The 24,148-nt window shown below is 43.8% G+C and overlaps 1 protein-coding gene across 1 annotated transcript in view; it reads left to right on the plus strand.

Moving 5' to 3' along the window:
• The first annotated feature begins 19,019 nt into the window (after positions 1–19,019).
• Positions 19,020–24,148, plus strand: part of Hs3st2 (heparan sulfate-glucosamine 3-sulfotransferase 2) — a 53,090-nt gene continuing 47,961 nt past the window's right edge. Inside the window, exon 1 of the mRNA XM_090357699.1 lies at positions 19,020–19,109. The gene's annotated coding sequence lies outside the window, so the exon portion shown is untranslated. The remainder of the gene's footprint in view (positions 19,110–24,148) is intronic.

Below are 24,148 nucleotides of genomic sequence, written 5' to 3' on the forward strand. Positions count from 1 at the left end.
TTCGATTCCTTGGTACCACATATAGAAAAAAGCCGGAAGTGGTGCTGAGGCTCAAGTGGTAGAGCTCTAGCCTTGAGAAAGTCCAAGGACAGTGCTCAGACCCTGAGCTCAAGCCCAGGACTGGCAAAAAAACAAACAAACATGTAATTTGGTAAGATAGTAACCCAAAACTGCAACACCCCAAAGTAAGGCAGTGGATCCTGGGATAAGGATTCTTGAAGTGCACTGAATATGGGCTGGGCACTGATGGCTCATATCTGTTATCCTAGCTACTCAGGAGGATGAGATCTGAGGATTGAGGTTCAAAGCCAGCGCAGGCAGGAAAGTCTGTGAGATTCTTATCTTCAATGAACCAGCAGAAAATTGGAAGTGGTGCTATAGCTCAAAGTGGTAGAGTGCTAGCCTTGAGCTGAAGAGCTCAGAGACAACTCCCAGGTCCAGAGTTCAAGCCCCATGACTGACAACAAAACAAAACACAGCCACTGAAGGAGAGTTTTTTTTGGGGGGGGAGGGTCAGTTGAGGGGCTTGAACTCAGCCTAGGCGCTGTCCCTGAGCTCTTCAGCTCAAGGCTACCACTCTACCACTTAAGCCACAGTGCCTCTTCTGGTTTTCTGGTGGTTAATTGGAGATAAGAGTCTCAGAGACTTTCGTGCCTGGCCTGGCTTTGAACCATGATACTTAGGGAGATTTTTAGCAAACATTTCCCAGAAGCTGATAGAAACAAAGGAAATGAAAAAATATATCTATAAAGGTATGACAGTCAGTTAATAAAGATGTTCAATTAATAAAGATGCTCTCAATTAATAAGGATGTTCTCATTCCCAAAAGGAGCACCCGAAATGAAAAATTAAGACCCTGTTCAGCACACCTGGAATATTTATTGTAATCTCCCAGGCTTCAAAGCCAGTCTTAACACATTCTGAAGAGACAGCATCCTACCCGCCACGCTCTTGACAACAAAATTGTGATAAAATAGGGAAGGGAAGACAGAGAAAAACAATCAAGGCCACTTACCACAGTCACTCCATCTGAAAGCAGTAACTTTAAAAATCATTCCTATTCTAAGGAAACCAGTTGATGGAAATTAGAAAATATTTAGACAGAAACAACCCCAGAGACTACCTCTTAACACATGCAGATAGAAGAGTCAAGAGCCAAGTTCTGAAGAAATGGGGGAGTATGGATTGCACTAGCAGTGGATTTCTTTTAGGCACTCCAGATGTGGCTCAGGGGTGGAGCGCCAGTTGGGTCTAGCCCCGAGTTATTTCTGTTGCCCAGCAGCGTGACCACGGGTGTGAAAACCTGACCGTGACAAATGTAGACCCAGCAAATACACACAAGAATCTCCCAGCTCCTGCTGGAGGGCTAAACAAGGGAGTGCTGAAGCATTTGAAGAAATTGGGGTATCCAGTATCAGAGACCCAGAAAACACCACGGAACACTATGACTGTGACACTGATAAATGCCCCTTAACAAGAGAAGATCTAAGCCAGGCTCACACTGTGATCCTCAGGAGACTGAGATCTGTGGATCATGGTTCAAAGCCAGTGAGACTCTTCTCACCAATGAACCACCAGAAAACTGGAAGTGGCACTGTGGCTCAAAGGGGTAGAGCACTAGACTTGAGCACAAAGAGGCTGAGGGACAGTGCTTAGGCCCCAAGTTCAATACTCAGGACTGACAGGGGAAAAAATGAGAGCTTTGATTGGGATGATCAAAATTTGAGGCAAACCACGGGCAGAAAATTCCAAGAAATTCTAGCTCCAAAAGTTGGGCTGGAGACATGGCTAAAGTGGTAGAGCACTTTTCAGGCAAGTGTGAAGCCTTGTGTTCAAATTCTGATAACAAGAAGAAGGAAGAAGAGGAGGAGGAATGAGAAGGAGGAGAAGGGACAGGAGGAGGAGAAGGGACAGGAGGAGGAGGAGAAGGAGGAAGAGGAGGAGGAGGAGGAAGAGTTTTACAAAAGTCACAAATGCTGTGTGTGTATATGTATGATGGTGTGTGAATGTGTTCTTTCTAAGGTATGGAGTAAAAGAACTTGATAGAGACAATGTCTTAGAGAAATCTCAGAGAGACCAGACAAGGCATTCATTGAATTGTTGTCTATAATAATGAAAACTGAAAAGTCTAAATGTCTATTTATAGTGCCATGCAAAGAAAAGAAAACTTGTAGTTATTCACGTGAGGGAATGGATTCTGCAGCTAAAATGACCTAGATCTGCATGCATCATCAGCAATAAATTCCAAAATCAGCATGTTTACACTGTGGCAAACACTTAGCATCTCTCTACATTTAAAAACCACGCCTGGCCAGGCACGAGTGGCTCATGCCTGTAATCCACGCTACTCAGGAGGCTGACATCTGAGGATCATGGTTTGAAGTCAGCCGGGGCAGGAAAGTCCGTGAGACTCATCTCCAATGGATTCCTCAGAAAAATCCAGACGTGATGTGGTGGTTCAAGTAGTAGAGCATTAGCCTTGAGCACAAAGAGCCTCAGGAACAGCACCTAGGCCCTGAGTTCAAGCCCCAAGACAGGCAAAAGGAAAAAAAAAGTGCCTGTCTTTATCTAATTTAAATATGTATATAATGGCCAGGTTCACACCTATAATCTAAGCTCCTGTGGAGTCTGAAATCTGGGGAATCAACGTTCAAAGCCAAATCTGTGTAGAAGAGTCCAGGAATACTCCATCTCCAAAATAACCAGGAAAAGCTGGTCTGAGGGTGTGGTTCAAGTGGTAGAGCACCTGTCTTCCAAGCTCAAGTTTCTAAGTTCAAACCCCAGTATCAGCAGAAAAAAAAATTATTTTTAAAGATACATATAATTGGGCAAGATTCGCAATAACAGAGGGATGTGTTTTCAGAAGGAAGGTTGAAGGATCCGGATGAAAAATGTTCCTGGCAGCTGGCTATTGCTTGACCTGTAGGATTCTAATTATAAGCAGATGGAGAGGAAATGTTGGGAACAGGTTTCCACTCACACAGTGGTAACGCTGCATGCATAGGTGGCTATTATCCTGTTGACTGTGTGTTTGACCACGTTTAGAGAGAATATTTACATATTAACATTCCGACCATAGGCAAACACCTCGGGAGAGTTTCCATCTCAACAGGCCCCTCCCCTGCACAACCAGCTAAATGGCCAAAGCCAGGAAGACAGAATGTAAATTTATATCACACACTCCCAAAAAAAAATCAATAGAGGTAATTTCCTGATTCAAACCATAGCTGGGCACAGAATCATCTGATCTGCAGAGGACAGAGGCACAATCGAGACAGGAAGCTCATGGGGAGAGCGGGGCCTGAATTATTCAGTGTATGTCTCTTGTCGCCGTTGCTTTGGGCTGCATTTTGGGCACAGGGGAGTAGCATGAATCGGGCTGCTGAAAGGGCCGTGGCTCAGCTATCCTGACAATAACAGACCCATGATGAATGATAATTGCATTTTCTCCACATCAGTGTATGGAAATCTGTTTATAGATTTGGATTACAAATTCTGGAAGCTTTATATGTTTAATGATTTTTTTTTTCCTCACTGATCTCAAAGGCTCTGCCTACTATTTCAACCATGACTTTACCAAAGGTCTGGGCATTATTGGCTTTAACTCTGATTTGACCAGAAGAGTAAACTTTTGTGCTTCAAAAAAGGTGGAAATAGATACCAGTGGCTCACGCTTGTGAGCTATTCAGGAGGTTGAGATCTGAAGGTTTTGGTTCAAAGCCTGACTAAGCAGAAAAGCCTGCCAGATTCTGTCTCCAGTTAGCCAGACTGGAGGCCTGGCTCCAGTGATAGAGCATCAGCCAAGAGTACAAGGCCCTGAGTTCAAATCCCAGTACTGGTACAAAGAAGAATAAAAGAAAACCTAGAATTGTCACCTCCCTTCCCAAGTGTAATTCAGAACCCAGGGGTAAAGACTTCAACCAGTGACTGTGTAGCTGCTGTAGGCTTCTCAAAATCAGGGACCTTGAATCCCTGCTAGGTAGAGAATGGCCTAAGATATATCCTGGTACTCCCCAAAGACCAAAGAGGTGACACCTCTTTGCTTGAAGTTTAGTCCTAACACAATTTTTTTAAAAAAAAATACAGCAATGAGTGGATGTTTACAAAATAAAAAGTTATGGAATGACCTACACGTCAGAAAAATGAAAATTGAATTAGCAGTGACATTTTTTTTTGGTCTGAGGCCTTTTCTTTGTTTTTATTTTTCAGACCTTTGAAATAAAGACAAACTTTGATGTATTCTACTAAGAACCTGATAAAACATGAAGGCTACAATAGCGCTTCTAATCTGATTTGTTATTTCCAGACTCAGTTCCTGTGGGTCCACTTTTCTTGAGGTCAGAGCTGTGTTATCTGGAAGTAGCTATTTTATGTCTGGTATATCAATTCCAGAAGGAGTATCCTGCCGGGCCTCCGAAAGTGTCCCACAATTGGGAGAGGCCAAAATGATCTCTGGGTTTGGACTGGTATGGCTCTGTTTGATTCTCAAGATTTAAGGATTGTCTTTAGTGGAGAGAGAAGCCATCAATAGTGGAAATAAAATACCACAGGGGCATGAAATGGCATTTCGGCGAATAGAGAATGTAAAAAACAGTGGCAGAATTTTCCCTTTTTCTTCCTTGTTTTTCTGGAGAAATAGACTGAATGCTAGTTGGCTAGCTAGTAAGCGCAGTCTAAACCTATCTTTTATGTTTTTGAGATAAAGGAATTATGCAGCAAGCATTCAATAGTTATCCTCAAATACAAAGAACACAAACATGAGGGAAAACAAAACAAGACGTCCTTTTGTTGTTTTTATTGTTGTTGTTGGGCAAGTACTGGAGCTTGAACTCAGGGCTTTGCGCTCTTGCTTAGCTTTTACACTCAAGGCTGGTGGTGTACTCGAACCACAGTGCCACATCTTGTTTTTTTGTGGTTAACTGGAGATATGAGTCGCATGGAGTTTTCTTCCAGGATTGGCTTTGCATCGCGATCCTCCGATCTCAGCCTCCCGAGTAGCTAGGATGGCAGGAGTGAGCCATCTGTGTAAAGGTGAGGCACAGAAGGGGTTACAGTTACATAAGTCAGCTAAAGAGTACATTTCTTTTTGGATAGTGTCACTCCTTCCCTTGCTCTCCTCCTCCTCTTCCTCCTCCTCCTCCTCCTTCCACCCAGGCCTGGGCACTGCCCTTGAGCTTTCTCAAGGCTACCGCTCTACCACTTGATCCACAGCACTACTTCTGACTTTTTCTGCGTATGTGGTACTGGAGGATCGAACCCAGGGCTCTGTACATGCTAGGTAAGCACCCTACCACTAGGCCACACTCCCGGCCCCTGTTCATCTTATTCTTACATATGATTTATGCCTCTCGTTTCCCCATGGACACGGCCACCACCTCGAGTCCAGATGGGGAGCCAAGCACTGCCTCTTCCCAGGTAGTCTTCGGTCACTGCCTCTCTGTCTGCAAGAGCTGAGATCTGTCCTCTGGGGCGTTTAACCCCACCAATGATATCACTCTTCACAGTAGCCAGGTGCCAAGTAACCATTTACTTAAACCATGACCAGAGACGGTCAGACCTCTAGCAGAAGAGCCAAGCGAATTAGACCTCCTGGTGAGAGAATCAAATCTCCATCACAGTCTCTCTCTCTGCCCTATCTACTTCACCCTCCTGTGAACTTGCCACCCTTCCTTCCTGGGTTAGGCTTTTGGTTGCTATGACAAATATCCGGAGTACAACTTGAAAAAGAGGTTGAGATTTATGTTGGCTCGCAGTTTTAAAGGTTCTGTCTAAAGTCAGTTGCTGCCATTTTCACAGTGACAGAAGTCAGTGGTTGAGCAGTTACTCACCTCATGGTGGCCAGAAAGTGGGTGGGTTGGGGGCAGAAAAGAAAGGGGGAAAGGAGGAGGGGAGAGAGAGAGAGAGAGAGAGAGAGAGAGAGAGAGAGAGAGAGAGAGAGAGAGACAGAGAGAGAGAGAGAGAGACAGAGAGAGAGAGAGAGAGAGAGAGAGAGAGAGAGAGAGAGAGAGCGCAAAAGAGAGAGAGAGAGCAAGGTCAGACTGCCAAGGAAATATTGTACTAGGGCTTGAACTTAGGGCCTGGGCTTTGTCCTTGAGCCACAGCACCACTTCCAGCTTTTTCTGTGTATGTGGTACTGAGGAATTGAAGCCAGGGTTTCATGCATGCTAGGCAAGCACTCTACCATTAGTTCACATTCCCTGGCTGGGGCAGTTGTATCTTGAAGGACATGACAGTGACTGATTTCCGTGAGCCAGGCCCCGTTCTTTCCCAAATAGCCACAAACGACAAATCCAGCATTGATGACCCCTTCCCATCCAATCACCTCCCAGTGCACACACCCCTTGGAGGGCACACCCCACCGGCCCCTGTTACCCACTGGGAACGTATCTGCTCTGGTAATCTCACGAAAGTAGATGATTTCACTGAGCACAGCATCCTCGAGGTCTGTATATATCACAGCACCTGCAGAATCCCCTTCCTTTTTGTTTTTATTTGTGTGGATCCTTGGACTTGAACTCAAGGCCTCGGTGCTACTCCTGCGCTTTGTTGTTCAAGACTAGCCCTCTATCATTTGAGCCACAGCTGTGCCTCCACATTTTTGATGGCTAATTTGAAATAAGAGTCTCCTGGACTTGCTTGCCCAGGCTGGGCTATGAAGTATGATCCTCAGATCTCAGCGTCCTGAGTAGCTAGGATTACAGGTGTAAACCACGGGGGCCTGGCTTCCTTCCTTTTGAAGGTTCCCGCTAAGTTCCTTGAGGAATGGGTGGGGTTGGGAGAGATGGGGAAGAATGCGAGGGGCGACATTATTCAGAATTCATGTACCCACAAACTGACAGATTGAATTAAACCCCTTTGTACCACTACTTAAAGATAACTTAACAACAACAAACCAAGACCATGGATAAGCCATGGAAAAGTAAGGAAGAAGACATGGTGGTTACATGTCAGGGAATCTGAGTGGTTTGAGGGCCCTCTGGGGCTCTTCCACAGCGCTCCTGCCTAGACTGCTGGGGACAGCGCTTCCCAGTGACAGCAAGGACACAACAGAGCCGCCAAACAAATCCCTTGTGAATGACCCCAAATTGGGCTACACCATGGCTCTTCCATGGGATATGAAACACAGACACAACATATGGAGTGTACTAAAAAGAAACTAATGTGATGATGACATGTGATGATACATGCAGTCTACCCAGATTAGGCCATGGTACACACACACACGCGCGCGCGCACACACACACACACACACACATCTACAGAAGCACAGGACAGAGTAAACCTATGAGCAGCTATGATCAAGAGTTGTTGTGGGTTTTAATTGACCACGAGCTCAGTCTGACCACGGGATGTGGTTATCAAACAAGCAGCTAATGTGACCCAGAAGTGCATTAACAGAAGCCCTGAGAGTGGAGCAGAAAATAGCTCATCCCATCAGACCCTGAGAACTTGGCCACACCTGAAATGCTGTGTCTATCTCCATCATAGTGTATGGTGGAGTGGGGGAGGGGGAGGGATCAGAAAGCAGGAAGCCATTTGGCGGAAGGTGAACGGTCAGGAAATGGTGCCCCGGGAGAAGGAAGGGAGGCAGGAAGGTTAGCAACTTTGCAAGGTGGTTCAGGGGCTGCCTCTGAAACCCTGGAGGCCTTAGAAAATGGAATTCACTCAGGGATGGGAGCTATAGGCACACAGTGTCTCCTTGGAAGAACCAACTTTCTTATGATTGGGCCTGCTGTACAAGTGAAGGGGCTGCTTCCGCGTCCGTCCCTCCTTCTCTTGCCACTGGAGGCAGTTCATGGTTGGTTTAGCACTTACGAATCTTGTTGTTGTTGTTTGGTCCAAGACTACAACTCAAAATTGGTATCTGATGCTTTTGCTCATTGGCTGATGCCATGCTTCCAGCCTCAAGAATCTTCAGATTTTACATAATCCTTTCTCTTCTCCCTCTGTCTCCCTCTCCCTCCCTCTCTTTCTCTCATCAGCCTGTTTGGTAACAGTGGGATCTCCTTCCTGTAGTTGGTGATTGCCTGGCGCTGGCTAGCGGGTGTGCTTTATGGAAGGGTGGACAATTCTTATGTTCACTATCACTGACCCCTGATGGACGATGTCACACTGCAGGTGTTTGACTATGTCAACCCTGATGGCCTAGATGGTTTTCTACCATATCTGAGCATTTCAGCCATCGAGGATATTTTAAAAACTCCCAGCGCTAGAGGCTATGACTAGAGCTAGCTTGCTGGAAGAATTCCTATTGAACACACTCAAGGATCTGGGTTCAATTCCCAGCACCACCAAAACCAAAGCATGAACCAAGACACATTCAACAAATCACTAAGGTTGCAGCCTTGGGTAAGTGCATCAGACTATGGGGCCCAGAAAACTAGGATTTCTTGTTCATTTCTTGTCCTGTCAAAGTGATCTGGTGGAGCAGCCTGGGGTAAGGGCCACAGCTGTCGATAAAGGGGGCAGCAAGGGAATTCGAAGCCATCCATCCAGCTGTCTCACAGGTAAAGAATTTGTAGAGCTAAATGAATTGCTCCCAAAGCCAAACAAGTTTTAGAATGCTTGGGATGGAATAATTTAAAAAAAAAAGACTGAATGAAGCAAAGTGATTGTTCATCGCCCTGGGCATCTCCAGGTAGACAAGACTGAGCCTTTTCCTGCAGAATCATGCCAGCTGAGCAGATTCGAGTTGAAAAGCTTTCTGAATGATATGGGCTTATAACCCCAGGGAAGCCCACTGGGGGTGTGGGGGGAGATGATCTCTGTGATGGGATGACCTACAAAAACCTCTAACCACAACCTTGCCCATCACTCCCCTTCGTACTTAGAAAGAAATCTATGTTCAATTTTCCACTCTGCACCAAAATAGAAACATAGGTAACATGAAGCCAGGGAGGAGGCGATGACACAGAACATGAGCTGCTTGAAGCTTTGAAATTCTCTGATCTAGTCTAACACGGAACCCTAAAAGGATTCAGGGCAAAAGAAGCAAACCAACCAAACAAAACTCGACCACCCTGGTTTCCACATTCTAGCTCCTTGACTGACATACCCGGCATGTGATGTTTACTTAAGTAACCTCAGCAAGCGGCTTATGTACTTGTGAGAAGGGTCTTAGCTTTGAGCCAAAGACACTAATGCTACTTGCTGTAAGCGCCGAAGAGCTTGATTAAATGAGTTATTGGCATTGTGTAAGCAGGTTTAAAATATGCCAGCCTTGGATAAGTGGGACTGCATTAAACTGCAGAGCTTTTGTATGGCAAAGGACATAGCTAGTAAATTAATTAGGAAGCCTACAGAGTGGGAGAAGATCTTCACCAACCAAACAACGGACAAAGGCCTCATATCTAAAATATATCAACAACTCAAAAAATTGAATCACTCCAAAACTAACCTCCAAAGTAACAACCATCCCATTAAAAAATGGGCCAAAGACTTAAAGAGAGTCTTCTCTGAAGAAGAAACAAAAATGGCCTATAGACACATGAAGAAATGCTCAACATCTCTGGTCATAAAAGAAATGCAAATCAAAACAACTCTAAGATTCCACCTCACTCCAGTTAGAATGGCCAGGATCAGGAAAACGAATAACAACAGATGCTGGAGGGGATGTGGCCAGGAGGGATCACTACTACACTGTTGGTGGGAGTGCAAACTCGTTCAACCACTATGGAAAGCAGTATGGCAGTTCCTCAAAAGACTAAACATAGAGCTCTTCTATGACCCAGCAATTCCACTACTTGGCATTTACCCAATCATCCAGAAACAAGGACATACTAAATCCACTAGCGCAACAATGTTCATTGCAGCACTAATCACCATAGCAAAGATATGGAACCAACCTAGATGTCTCTCAGTTGATGAGTGGATCAACAAGTTGTGTCAGAAAGAATGACATCGCCCCATTTGTTAGGAAATGGAAAGACTTAGAAAAAATCATATTAAATGAAGTAAGCCAGACTCAAGGGAACTTAGGCTCAATGGTTTCCCTCATTCATCATAATCAGTAGAAACCTTGGGCTCTACTAGCAGAGATTTGCAATAGAGCAAAATCTTGATACATAAGGCCATATAATGTGAAGCTAATTGAAAGGACTTCCAGGATATTGAAACAAAAGCCATATAATGAATGATTATTGCCCTTAATGTACTATGTTGTCTCTCATCTCCTTTGCTGTCCCTTGGTTATCTCATATTGTTATAGTATCTCACTTTGTTATCTGATATATTGAATTTATTTGTATTTGGATATTTGAAATTTGATAGGGAAGGGGGGAAAACCAAGACGGGTGGGGGGTGTGGGGGGTGGGAAACGGGTACCAAGACATGTGAAAGGGTATCAATGTATGTGAATTAATGCACCTTCTATCTGGCAAATATCATGTAACCCTTTTACTAATTACAATAAAAAATTAAAAAAATATGCCAGCCTTATGGATGAGCCATTCATGAAGTTCCTACTGATAGAGTCATTAGAGTTTGACCAGATAGATTAAAAGAGGCTTCAGACACGGGATGAATCAATTGGTCATAGAGCAGGATGTAAGAGAGGATAACATTTTTATTTGGTAGTATATTTAGATTAATGTATATAATTAGCTATATATACGACTGAAAAGTGGGTCATAGTCTTAAACATACAATGTTTTTTTTACAGATCAAACTTTTAAGGGAAAAAAAAACCTTTAAAGACGAGTTTTTAATGCCAACTGTGCATCTATAAAAGGAGAAATTGATAGATGTGACTTCAACCAAATTAAAATTCTTTTGCTCTAGATAACACCCCAGGAGAAGAATTGGGGGAAAAAAATATGTGGCAGACTGAGAGGAAACGCCTGTAAACCATCTATTCAACTTAAAGCACTTAGTGATACTGAGAAACTGCAACACCTTAGATCAGGCTCTTTGTCTCCATGATCTCAAAAACCGAGTCCATAGACACAGAGGGAGAAGTACAAAAAAAAAAGAAAAGATTTATCGAAGACAGAGATTAGCAGAGCTCTTCCTGCAAGACAGGAGGGGACTCACGGGAGGGATACAGTGTGCAGTGATGAATATGTGACTATGATCTCTCTAGAACACAGGTTATGTGACTTTCACAATCCCTGGACAGCCCACAGGCCATATCAGTCCCCAGATCCCATTAAAGGCTCTACACAGCCTGCATGAACTCTCCATGTGAACTTTAGCCGCTGTGATTGGTTGCCCAATGTGGCACTCACCTCTGGGGTCCAATCAACTCACTGTTCACACACACCATCCAGAGACAATGCAGCATAATACTTAAGGTGATGTGATGTCTGAGAGTCTGTACCCAGGACAGCTCACAGTCCTCTGTGGGAAGAAGACCCCTTTCCCCTGATTTGCATACCTTTACTCTCCTCATATGAATAGACTATATTCAATATTGGGTCATTCAAGCACTGGCCATTCTAGAGAATGCTTTGGTTGTTTCTTTGAAACTATCATGGGATCTAGCACTTGGGCTCTGGGGCATTCATTTATTCAGAGAAATGAAAACTTACATTCACACCACAACCTGCTCACCAATGTGCATAGCAGTTGAACTTGAAATCATCATCAAGTGAAAACAACTCATGTGATTGGCTGTAGAGATGGTGGTATAGCGACCTTCTGGCCCAGACAAGCTACTGCATCCACAGTGGCGCGGGGAGGGATCTCAGGATTATGCTGAGTGGAAAAGAGCCCAGTTCATCAACAGGTTTTTGTTTGTACTTCAGATGGGGATCAGGTTCTACTTGCCAAGGTAAGAGACTCTTAATGTTCTTGATGTTTTGATGCCCTAATCTCCAGAACTTTAACATCGCTGCTTATGCAATAGAGAGACAGAAACTGAGATTTTCTGTGCCCTTTACTTCCTAATGATTTTTATTCTTATTCCAGAGCCTGAAACAGGTACACAGACAATTCCTAAAAATGTTTCGCATTGGACTAGGAGTTCAAAACATATGCATGTATTTGTATAGACATATAGTTACATATGTATAGTTTTAAATATACATATATCTATGATTGTGTAACTATATTATCTATAATAATGTATATATATGAATATTAATATATTTGTATAATTTCATGCTTATACATCACAATGTAATATATAGCTATATAGCATATATGTATGTATAATATATACATGTACTACATATGCATATATATAACATATATACATATATAACATATATTCATATATTAAGATATGAGTATATTTTATATATTTATGTAATTTAGGTTATAATTTTAACAATTATAACCTAAAATATGTTCTAGAACCCCATCCTGAAAAATACATCTTTAGGATGTTATGAAAGGCCAATTTCATATATACTCAGTGGTACAGGGAGTGTCAACCACTGGCTTATAATCCAAACCCCTTTTCCTTCTAGTCCAGATTCACTCTCCACATTAAGCTGCCTTACCCAAGTACATAAGCTTTCACCACACACTTCCTCTTGGGGCCCCCTAATGACCATTTCCAAGCCTCCCTTTGGGTCGAGTCCACCTTGAGAGGGATGGATGTGGGATGAAGCCATGAAGCCAGGTGTTCCAGGATGCAGCATACTTGGATTATGGGATGTTAGGAGCGGTGATAGATGGGTCATCTCCTTGGCTTTGTAGCCTGCTTCCCCCAGAAGTGACACAGGAAAAAGTTTAGGTCTTCCTAGCTGCAAGGGAATCCAGGCAAGAAAGACACTTGCATCTTCTTACTGTAGTATAGGTTGTGCTTGCCACCAAATTCTGTAACAGAAAAGGTGCTCAAACCTAGTCAACTGACAGCACAAGAAAATGGCCAAGGTGATGCTTGAACAGTGGGATGTGATCGATCCTCTGTCTTGGAGATTTGTGAATGGGTTTGAGCACAAAGGGTATAGGAAAGGTATAAACCTCCTCACAAACTTTCCTGCTAAATCCTCAGGACAACTCTAATTTGTTATTCCTTTTTTCACTGTGACCTCCAACAGAACGTGAAACAGATAGTGAAAGGTTCCATCATTTTCTCACATTCACTTGGGTACCAAGTAACAAAAAACAGCATCTGAACTCAAGCTGATCTGGCTCTTGAACCTACAAGATTTTGGTCATTACCAGTGTACCCAGGAGAGATGATTTTGAACTTAAAAAAAATTAGAATGTATGCTGGCAACTATCTGCCTTGACAGTTGAAAACGTGACTCATATTCCCTGCAAATGTCAGATTATGAATCAGGAGTTGATGGGAGCAGGGTGAGTTCATTGAGGGGTGTGTCCCTTGGGGCACAGTCTGAGTTCACATGACTGGCTTGGCTTTCTGCCCCTCCTTAGTACTGAAGATTCACAGAGCGGGGATTGCAGAGACAGAGTTAAGACATCCCAGGAAGGGGTGGGGAAATGTAACTCTTGTGGTCACAGTGGGAAGAGGTCTAATTCTGGTCTCACTCCTTCCTTTTCTTCCTTCCCCTAGGTATGCACTGAAGCTAGAATGCTTTTAAAGACCCGCCCCCCAGTTAAAGAAATGGTAGCAAAGAAGGTGGTAGGAGTTAATAGGAGCTTTTTTGAGTTAAAGCATACAGGTGTTTGGTCTGAGGAACTGAGTGATGAAAGGTAGAGGGATCCAGAGATTCCCTGTTTGTTCCAGAAGAATCAACTGGAACACTAATTTTTTTTAAGAAATACAACATGAAGCTGTGATCTAGACCTGACCAACTAGATGTTCAGGGAAGTTTATTGATCAAATGGATAGCTGACTTGGTTTAAAGGGGGGAAAGTAGACCCAAACTTTATTCAAGCTTATTTGTGATTCTAGCTTAGCTAGAAACAGAAGTTTTCACAAGGAAGAAAATGTCCCCAGATTTTTTTTTTGGGGGGGGGGTGATGGTTATGAGCACCAAGATAGTAGCAGAAGTCTCTCAGTTAGATCTCCAATCACGTTTTATTACTAAGAATCAGTCTTGTACTAAAACGCCTTCCTTGCTTAGCTCAAGGTTTTACATGGAGAATAAATGTCAAACTTCACCTCTAGTAAGCAACACCATGTAAAGATGATCATAACCTTTCTTGTCTTTATCCTATATATTTTTTAAAGCTCATCTTCAATTGTGAAAGAGCAACTCTGGCCTTTTATTGTGAATAATAGCCTGGCTCCCTTGAAAAGCATACCTAGATGAGGTGATTGTGCAGGTATCTGCCTGTGATCCCATCTACCAGGAGACCAAGAGAGAAGGACTGTGGTCTGACCCTGGGCAAAAGTGTGAGACCCTATTTGAAAACCAACCAACTAAAAGAAAAACAGACTGGATTCATGGTTTAGATAGTAGAGTACTTGCTTTGTAACTGCGAGATCCTGAGTTCAATCTCCAATAACCACCACCAAGAAAAGGAGAAGCATCTATGCTTGTTCCAAAGAAACAATGGAGGATTGTAGACATGGCCTCTCTTAGTACATTAATAAAGTATCCTCAGTGAGTAAGGGTCTTTGAAGTTCACAGGGTCAGATCAGAGAAGGCGAAAGGGAAACAGAGAAGGGGCAGCTGGAGGAATCAAGGAAGAAGCATTTGTTGATGAAAATAGGAAGTAAGCATGCTAGAGGCCAGAGGCTGAGATCGAGGATGGACAGGAATGCCCATGAAAATTAACCACCCAAACTCAGAAGTAGAGGTGTAGCTCAAGTTGTAGAGTGCCAGCCTTGAACAACAACAAAAGACTGACAAGAGTGTGAGGCTCAGAGTTCAAGCCCCAATACTGGTGTGGGGGGGATGAAAAGTGCAGAGTTTGTATGAAATGGAGTGTGAACTATAAAGGTGGGGGTAGGGAAGGGCGACTGAGAGGAAGGAAGGGGGGACCCACTTAGAAGACATCAGTCCCCCTGTAAGTGGGAGGCTCTGGAGGAGTCTGTCTCTCTGTCTGTCTGTCTGTCTGTCTGTCTTTACACAATAGCAGCTGAGCCACACAGCTCATGCCCAGCATGCTTGCCGTCATCACCTCATCAACAGATGGCAGTAATAAAGAAGCTAAAAATGGAAAGCAAATTCCTCGTGTGGGTACTCGAGTGGCAGTTTGTCACGGCACAGTGAGGAATCGCTCCCCTTGTCAAGGTCACTCGTGACCTTTTTGGTATTCAATCTAATCCATGCTTGGCTGTCTGGGTTGTTGCATGGCCAGGCAGGCTGGGCTCCTGGGGAAAAGAATGGCCACTGCCCATTGGTGGTTGGCCAGACTCAGGCCGTGGTCAGTGGCCCGGTTTCTCTGGGATTCCCTGAGGGCTGTTAGTGCCAGCTTTGGTCAATAGGTCCTGTAATTAATCAACTTAAAGGGAGTTCTGTTTAGTAACAGCCTTTGATCCTGGCTGTGGGGAAGAATTATCCTGGGAGCTTGAAAACTAACACTCAAAGGCTCAGCCAGGCTAGCTCAGCCAGACTCTGTGTGTGTGTGTGTGTGTGTGTGTGTGTGTGTGTGTGTTTAATGCCAACACTGGGACTTGAACTCAGGTCCTGACGCTGTCCCTTGACTTTTGCACTCCAGGCTGGTGCTCTACCACTTGCGCCATATTTCCATTTCTGTATTTGTGCTGGCTCACTGGAAAGAAGAGTAATACAGACTTTTCTGCCTGGGTTGGCTTTGAACTGCGATCTTTAGGTCTCAGCCTCTTGCACAGCCAGAATGACAGGCATGAACCACCAATGCCTGGTTCTGGGTGAATTTTGATAAATCCCCCCCCCAGTGGACTCAACTGTGCACACAGGACTGCCAGCCATATGTTCACATGCTTAGGAGACAAATTCAGATACTTATGCCTACTAACTGAATCTTTCCTAGTCTACTGTCTCCAAGTGTCTTTCAAGAAGGCACTGGGACAAGAAGCTGCTGAAACAAGCAAGAAACTAGCCAATCATTGCAGCCTTAGGAGTCCTTCATATACATATGCATGTGTGTGCACATACACACACACATGCATGACATGCACACATGGGTATGATGGAGTACTCGCCTCATGACCTCATGCATGGCTTTTGTACATATTTACAACCCCCCCTCTTTTTTTTTGGCCAGTCCTGGGGCTTGAACTCAGGGCCTAAGTGCTGTCTTTGAGCATTCTCAAGGCTAGAACTCTACCACTTGAGCCACAGCACCCGCTTCTGGTATTTTCTATGTATGTGGTACTGAGGAATTGAACCCGGGTCTTTGTTTATGCTAGGCAAGCACTCTACCACTAGGCCAAACTCCCAGCCTATAACCTATTTTCTTAAGATACACTTCTACCCTGGATAAAAAAAGGAGTGGATACTTTCCAAACTTTCTAATCCCCTAATACTATCACCAAATTATCTTCCAGAACTTTTTTTTTTTTTTTTGCCAGTTCTGGGTTTTGAACCCCAGGCTTGAGAACTGTCTCTGAGCTTTTGTTCTCAGGGCTAGCGCTCTACCATTTGAGCCACAGCTCTTTTTATGGTTTATTGGATTTCCTGCCCAGGCTGGCTTGGAATCTCCACGGTCAGGTTTCAGACTTGTGAGTAGCTAGGCTTACAGATGTGAGCCACCAGTAAGAAGGTATTTAAAATTTTTTAAACAGGGCTAGAGGTATGGCTCAGATGGTAGAATACCAGTCTATGCAGTCTATGAGCAAGTGCAGAAACTACTGGCTCCAGAAAGAAAAAAATTTTTCTGTAAGTTCTTTAGCATGCAACTTACCATTTAAAAAATAATGGGCCATTTGATAAGGAATAATTTCTACTTAACATTGTTTTGTTTTGTATTTTTTAATGCTTGTGTTTCTCATTTGTTTATTAGTTGTTTCTTCTCTTCTGGCGATTCTATTCCTGTGATTTGACTGGTTTTCTGGAGTGATATTTACTTTTTGCTTCTTTTTAAAGATTCTATGTAATGGCTGTGATTTTTTTCTTGGTGTCTTTTCTGCATTGGATATAAAGAGTAATGAAATAATATTACTTTTTGAAATCTTATAAAAATATTACTAAGCCAAAGCATGTTAAGTGAATATTGTTTGTAAATATTGATGGGTAGATTTATGGAAAAAAGAGATAAGAAATGGAGCATTTTATAGCCATGAGAACAGAGAATTATTCAGTAATTGATTTTGGGCAATTGCTTATCCAATTGGAAATAATTTTAAACGCAGATTATACACAAAAGCAAGCTTTAGGAAAATTGGCAAATTCAGTGGGTAGACAATTTACAGACAAGGTAGTGCAAATGGCTGAGAGACATAGAGAGGTATTTTCTATCTTGGCAGTAGGGCATTCCACTGACAATCAACAGTTACTTATCATTTTTCTTTCATTTGATCAGCGGGGTACTAGGGCATCAAACCCAGAGCCCTGTGCTACCACTGGATACCTCTTGGGGTTTTTTTGTTGTTGTGTTTTTGTTTGTTTTTGTGACAGGATTTCCTTATGGAGCCCAAGCTGGCCTTCAATTTATAACCCTGCTCCCTCCTCACAAGGGTTGGGATTCTAGGGATGAACTATCATGCTCAGTTTAAAATTATTGTTTAGTTTTATATATATATATATATTAATTTGTAGAGCTGACAAGATTGAGGAGTGTGTGTTAACAGAGCCACTTTGAGACCATCTAGTCATACCACCTCCTTTGACTCAGTGAGTCACTTAGGAGAAACAAGACCACGTGATTGCTTACTCTCCAGGAATGTATAAGCAGGACTCTACTGATTGCTAAAATATTGAACTACTTTTCTTCTAATTGGAAGGCAGCCCTAACCACTTGTCCTCAAAGTACCTTGGCCCCTCCTTCCTAGGTCAGCCCCTCTTCATCTCCATAATTTCCAGGATCCAGCTAGTACAGAGTTAATGACTAGTCAAGGAGCAAACTCTGCCAACTCAACTCCAGTCTCAGACCTAGGTCTGACTGAATTTAGCTGATGATATTTGGATACCTGTGTCAAAAAAAAAAAAAAGGTTCATTGAAGCCAGACAAACAGCCAGATGCCAGTGGCTCATGCCTGTAATCCTACCTACTCAGGAGACTGAGATCTGAGAATTGAAGTTGAAAGCCAGATTGATCAGGAAAGCCAAGGAGACTCTTATCTCCAATTAACTAACAAAAAGCTAGAAATGGAGCTGTGGCTCAAGTGGTAGAGTGTCAACCTGGAGGGGGAAAAAAGCCAACCAGGAGTGTTAGTCCCAGAGCCCAAGCCCCAATAATACCACTCTCCACCCCTCAAAAAAAAAAAAAAAAAAAAAAAAAAAGAGGAAAATTCTGGCTTAAGGCAGAAACGCAAAATGCTTCCCAAGAATCCACTTTCCTTTCAAAACAACAAAATCTATTAACATTACAGTCAGAAGAGCACGTGTTCCAGCATTCCTTGCAGCCATGAGTGAGTGGTCATGAGACTAAATTCTAACCAATGAAAGGTGAGCAGGCAGTGTAGACTTCTGAGAAATTTTCCTAAGAGGGAGTGGGAGGCAGAGCCCTGATCTCTCCTGCTTCCAAGTAGTGACCTGGTGTGGGCATGCAAATTTGGGGAACCGTAGCCCCATGTTTACTCACATTCATGGCTGCAGAGAGATGGAAGAGGCTCCAGTAAACTTCGTTTACTCAAAGCAAATAAATTGGCACCTTGTCAAAACCTTCCGTTGTGTGGGGGTTTCTCAGCTGTATGCAGCTGAACTTCATCCCCACACCTAGCTAACCATTCATTGTGAAAGAGCCAAAGAAACTGTGATGTATAAGTAAATATAAAGGATACATGACTGAAGACATCCTCTAATGCTTCTGTGTGTGCGGATTCTGCAGGGAGAAATGGGAAACAGGACATGCCACATCAGAGCCCACCAACGTACAACTGCATGGCTGAAACAGCAAGGCCACAGCCACAGAGAAAGCGCCTAGGGGGTCCAGGGTGAGAGAGAAGCTGGCGTGCGCATGCGCGGGCAGTCACGCACATGCGCAGGCAGTCACGCACATGCGCAGGCAGTCAGGCGCATGCGCACGCAGTCAGGCGCATGCGCACGCCAGGTGAACAGGAGCAGAAGGGAGAATGGCAGGATAGCTCAACTACTGCTGCATCACGTGACTTCCGGGGAGGATGCTTAGGAGCCATGGCCACACCCACCCGGCAGGAGCAGCAGGTCAGGGCATTGCAGGCTCAGGGAACCCCAAATGGTCTCAGGGTTCTAAATCCCCACATCAACCTCCTCGTGCTCCATGAACAGGAAGTGGGCGCCTGTATTCAACCACCCCTGCTGTGGTTGTGAGATATGTCGAGAAGCGGGAGTTTCTAACCTTCTTAATTTCCACTCCCCTGCCAAGACCTGGGGGGTGACCTTAATTCGTCACAGTGGATTCTGGGAAATGTAGTTTGGGTGCATCTAGCAACTTGCTGTCCAAAGGAGAATCTGCAAGGATGGGAAAAGAGCTGGGTTGCATAATGGATTGGAACTAGTGCAGGGACTTAGATAAAAATAAAAGGGTGATTTGGTGCCAGGATGATAGCAATGAGGGTAGAGAGTCACTCAGATTTCCTGTGGTGTGTGTGTGTGTGTGTGTGTGTGTGCCTTAAACTAGGGCCTTAGCTTTTTAAATTCAAATCTTGTGCTCCACTACTTTCCTGCCTGGGCTGAGATCAGATCTCAACCTCCTGAGTAGCTAAGATTACAGGCATGAGCCACTGGTTCTCAACTTGTATATAGTTTGATTTTTGTGTATGTGTGTGTGTATGTGTGCCAGTCTCTGGGCTTGAACTCAGGGCCTGCATGCTGTCCCTGAGATTTTATGCTCAAGGCTATTACTCCATGACTTGAGCCACAGCTCCACTTCTGGCTTTTTGGTGGTTAATTGGAGATAAGAGTCACAGATTTCCTGTCTTGGCTGGCTTTGATCCGCAGAGCTCAGCCTCCGGAATAGCTAGGATTACAGGCATGGGTTACAGGGTTTCAGCACCTGGCTTCGTCTATATTTTAAGAGTTGGAGAGTGAACAGGATTTGCTTGCAAACCAAATGGGAAAGAATTAACACATCCAGATTTGTTTTGGCTTAAATAATTAGGAGCCAAGAACTGTCATTAACTCAGATATCTAAGACTATGATAAAAATCAAGTTTGGGAGAACTGTAAGAGGTAAGCTTGGAGCATGTTTAGTTGGAGAAATCTGGTAGACATTCAAGTACAAAGCCAAGGAAATTGACGTCAGGAGAAAAGAGACATCCATTGGACAGTCCAGTATGTGTCAGCTGCTCCCATACATAAGCGTCATGGGTGACCTTTTAGATAAGTCTTAGTGGAGAGATGGGAGAAAAAGTCAGAACAAAGGAGTGGAGGCATGGCTCAGGTGGTAGAGTGCCAGTCAGAGAGCAAAAGGGTCTGGTCTCAGACCAAAATAATAAATAAACAGATATAGAGCAATAGGGTGGGTTCTGTGAGGAAAGGTTCCCAGAAGGCAATCAAATCAGCAGATGGGGTAAAGTGAAGTGAAGATCAGAATAAAAGAGCAACTTCCAGCCGGGTGCTGGTCGCTCATGCCTGTAAACCCAGCCACTTGGGAAGCTGAGTTTGGAAGGTCACCGTTCAAAGCCAGCCTGGGCATGAGAGTCTTATCTCTAATGAGCCACCAGTAAATCAGAAGTAAAGTAATTGAGTTTGAACTCTGAGCAAAGCCCAAGGACTGTGCCCAGGCCCAAGTTCAAGCCTCACAAGTGACCTTCCTCTCCCCCCCCCCAAAAAAAGAAAAGAGCACAGTTTTCTTTTATGGTGGTGGAGAAGCTAGTTCTGATGTACAAAATGTGTCTAGTGGTGGGACTGAAGGATGGACTGAGTAGAAAATGGAACATGATCTCTTGGAAGTGACAAAGGTAGCCTGGAATTTAAGTGGCATTACTCATTGGCTGTGTTCAGCATGGGGGTGCATTGTGTGGGAAGAGGGTTGGTTCCACTCAGGAGAGAAACCATCAGGTAGAAGAGCGGGTCAAACAAGCCAGCCACCACCCACCATGTTTGTTCTTGGAAGTCACATGCATCAAGTGGGAGGGGAGACTGGAAGGGAGTGACCAGTAAGGCAACCCTTGAGGAGACTTGGACTGATGCCATCTAGAAGTATGGGTTTCTTTCTCCAGTAATTAAAGAATTAAAAGGCAGGGAAGTGTTTAAAGCTCATACACAGAGCAAGTTTATAGAGTATAGACTCTCCATAGAGAGAAGCCCAAGAAGAAGGCCCCATGGCAGCCTCTCCAGGACAGTTATTATAGCACAGGGCCCCGCCCACAGCTCCGCCCCTAGGCTTTGGGCTGATTGCTTGATGGCTTGTGTAAGCCCCGCCCCTGGCTCTTTTCATTGGTTGATTGGAACCCAGAGCATTCTGGTAAGAAGTGTTTGATTAGGAGCTCAGGGGCATTCTGGGAAGAAGAAACATCCGAGGACCCCAGGGCATGATGGGAAGAAGAAACACCATGATGGGCTAACTGCGGTATTCTCAGCCTCTGTGTCTGGACAGTCCTTACTGCATGCCTGCCTGGACCGTGTAGTTTGTTACTTCCCTAGAGGAATGGGAAGAATCCGCCATACACATTGGATCCAGAGCAGGACGAGTCTTAAACGATTTCTGAACAGATTGATTTTAGTTTGTTGTCAATAGAAGCTTCAGGTTGGTTGATAGAGACACCATCTCTACACCTAGCATGTCCAGGGGCAAGTTATTTCTTCTTGTTAAAAGGAAGACCTATTACATAAGTCTGCATTTAACGACATAAAATTGATTCACCGTGTTGTGAAAGGGACAAAAAAAATGACAAAATGGAAGGTGTGGACTGATCCATCAGCAAAGGAATGAGTATATTGTGTAATTAGACATAAAAGAGTAATCAGATTAATGAAATGATCAGTATATAAAATAGTAACAAATTTTGGGGGGGGCTATGACACAGGTTTTCTTTTTCTTGTTTCTCGATATTTTCATTTGTTTCTACATTGAGGATATATTGCCCAGATAACTAAAGGGGGAAAAAAAAGAATGTTCCAAAGGAAGTTTCAAAAGGTAGCACCAACCAACAAATTGCTCTCCCTGTATTTCCTATACAGTTGTATATTCTACCATGAATCTCCTCCTATACTGAGGGGTCTAAATTTGGGGAAATAGATGAATTGAAGGGCATCTCAACAGTTGAGTTCTTCATTTGGTTATAGAAAAAATAATAATATTAAAAGACATTAGCGATGCCTCAGTTCAATAAACATATAGTGAGACCCTATATGGAAAAGAATTCAAGCTAAATGGAGCTGAGGACCAAATCATAAAGTGCCCACTTAGCAAGCCTGAGGCCCTGAGTTCAAATCTCAGTTCCACCCAAAGGAAAGAGGAGGAGGAGGAGGAAGAGGGATGTCCAAAGACAGAAACAGCCCACATCAGAGGCCAAATTTCTGATGGACACTTTCTTTTAGATTAATCTCCTAGTGACTCACCACAGTCACTATCTAGAAACCCAGGAGCTTTAGTCCTCTGATTCTATTCACAGAAGCATGAGTACAAATTTCTTTCATTCTTTCCCTCCCTCCCTCTCTTCCTCTTTTCTTCTTTCTTTCTTGAGCTCAGGGCCTGGGTGATGTCCTTGAACTCTTTTGCTTAAGACTCGTACTCTACCGCTTAAGTCACAGCTCCACTTCCAGCATTTTGCTAGTTAGCTGAAGAGTAAGAGTCTCATGGACTTTTTGCTTGGGTTGGCTTTGAACTTCGATCTTCAGATCTCAGCTTCCTGAGTAGTGAGGATGACAGGCGGGAGCCACTTTGTCTCACCTCCACCTTCTGTCTAAATGGAGACTATTCTTCCACATCGGCTCAGCTCCCCTGTCCTGCCCTCGAAGAATGGAAGAGCGACGAGGCTCCCCTTTTCTGCCCATTTGCTCCTCAGGAAACACCCTCACAGGGAACATTTTTATTTCCCATTGTACAAAACTCCTGCTTAGGCAAAGATGTGAACCTCCGTGCTGAAATAAAACTGAATAATAAAGCTTGATTAGGTGCAAAGATGTAAGGGAAAGAAAGCTTGCTTTCTAATTTCGAATTCAGGGACTTCATGCAGGGTATGGGGTGGGTGGGACGAGGCAAAAACAACACTGGCATAAAAGGGGGGGGGGTTCTCCCAGCAAGGCAGGGAAGTGAGAGTTGCCATTGTTTAGGGAGCCCAGCCACCTTCTTCTCTGAGCTATCTCCATCTTCCTTCCCAGAATGCTTTCCCCAATTCTTCTTGTTGCTTAACTTGCCAATCAGTTTTCATTGCTCATAAATCAGTAGCTCTTCCTGATCGATTATCAATGACACCATTTCCTCTTTCATATATAACATACACCATGATGGTATGAATGTAATACTAGAGTAAATGGAGAAGATGAAAAAAATAAAAGGTAGCTGGCTCCTCTATCTCCAATTTTGAAAGGTTCCAGTCCTTGCTTGTTCACACACACACACACACACACACACACACACACACACATATATATTTTTTAAGGTGGTGCTAGGGTGTTCAGGTCAGGACCTCACACTTACAAGTATTCACCACTTGAGCTATGCCTCCAGATTGTGTGTGTGTGTGTGTGTGTGTGTGTGTGTGTGTGTGTGTGTGTGTGGTTTGGTTTTTTTTTGTTTGTTTGGTTGGTTTTTGCTTTCCTTATTGTTCAGATAGGGTCTCAATGTTTTTGCCTGGGCCTACTTTGGGCCACAATCCTCTTTCCATATCTATGCCTTCCATGTAGCTGGGATTAGAGACACATACTACCATGCTCAGCTTGTTGGTAGAGATGGAGATCTCTAAATTTTTTGCCCAGATGGGCTTCAAACTTCAATCTTCCTGACCTCTGCCTCCCGTTATATCCTTAAAAATAAGACCTTACCCTAATCCCCACATCACCTTTTAATTTAAATGAGGCAGTGAAGGTGGTGAGGTGATGGTTTCTTTGTTTGGTTTTAATGAGGATACTGTCCATGTCGAGTAACAGAAAAAAGTCCCTGTTTAATTAGAATAAAAACATTCTGTTTCCTACAAGCCACATTCCTGGGTGTCTTTGGGAATTGGATGCTCAGACTGGATTTTCCTCTTGATTGGCTTTATTCTCACAGTCTTCCCTTTTGGCGCCATAGATGACAGCAAAAGGGTTAAGGTTATTGGGGTCAAGTTCTTATTTAA

This window comes from Megascapheus bottae, chromosome 25, assembly GCF_031878675.1.
Source record: "Megascapheus bottae isolate mThoBot1 chromosome 25, mThoBot2.hap1, whole genome shotgun sequence".
NCBI classification, from domain to species: domain Eukaryota; kingdom Metazoa; phylum Chordata; class Mammalia; order Rodentia; family Geomyidae; genus Megascapheus; species Megascapheus bottae.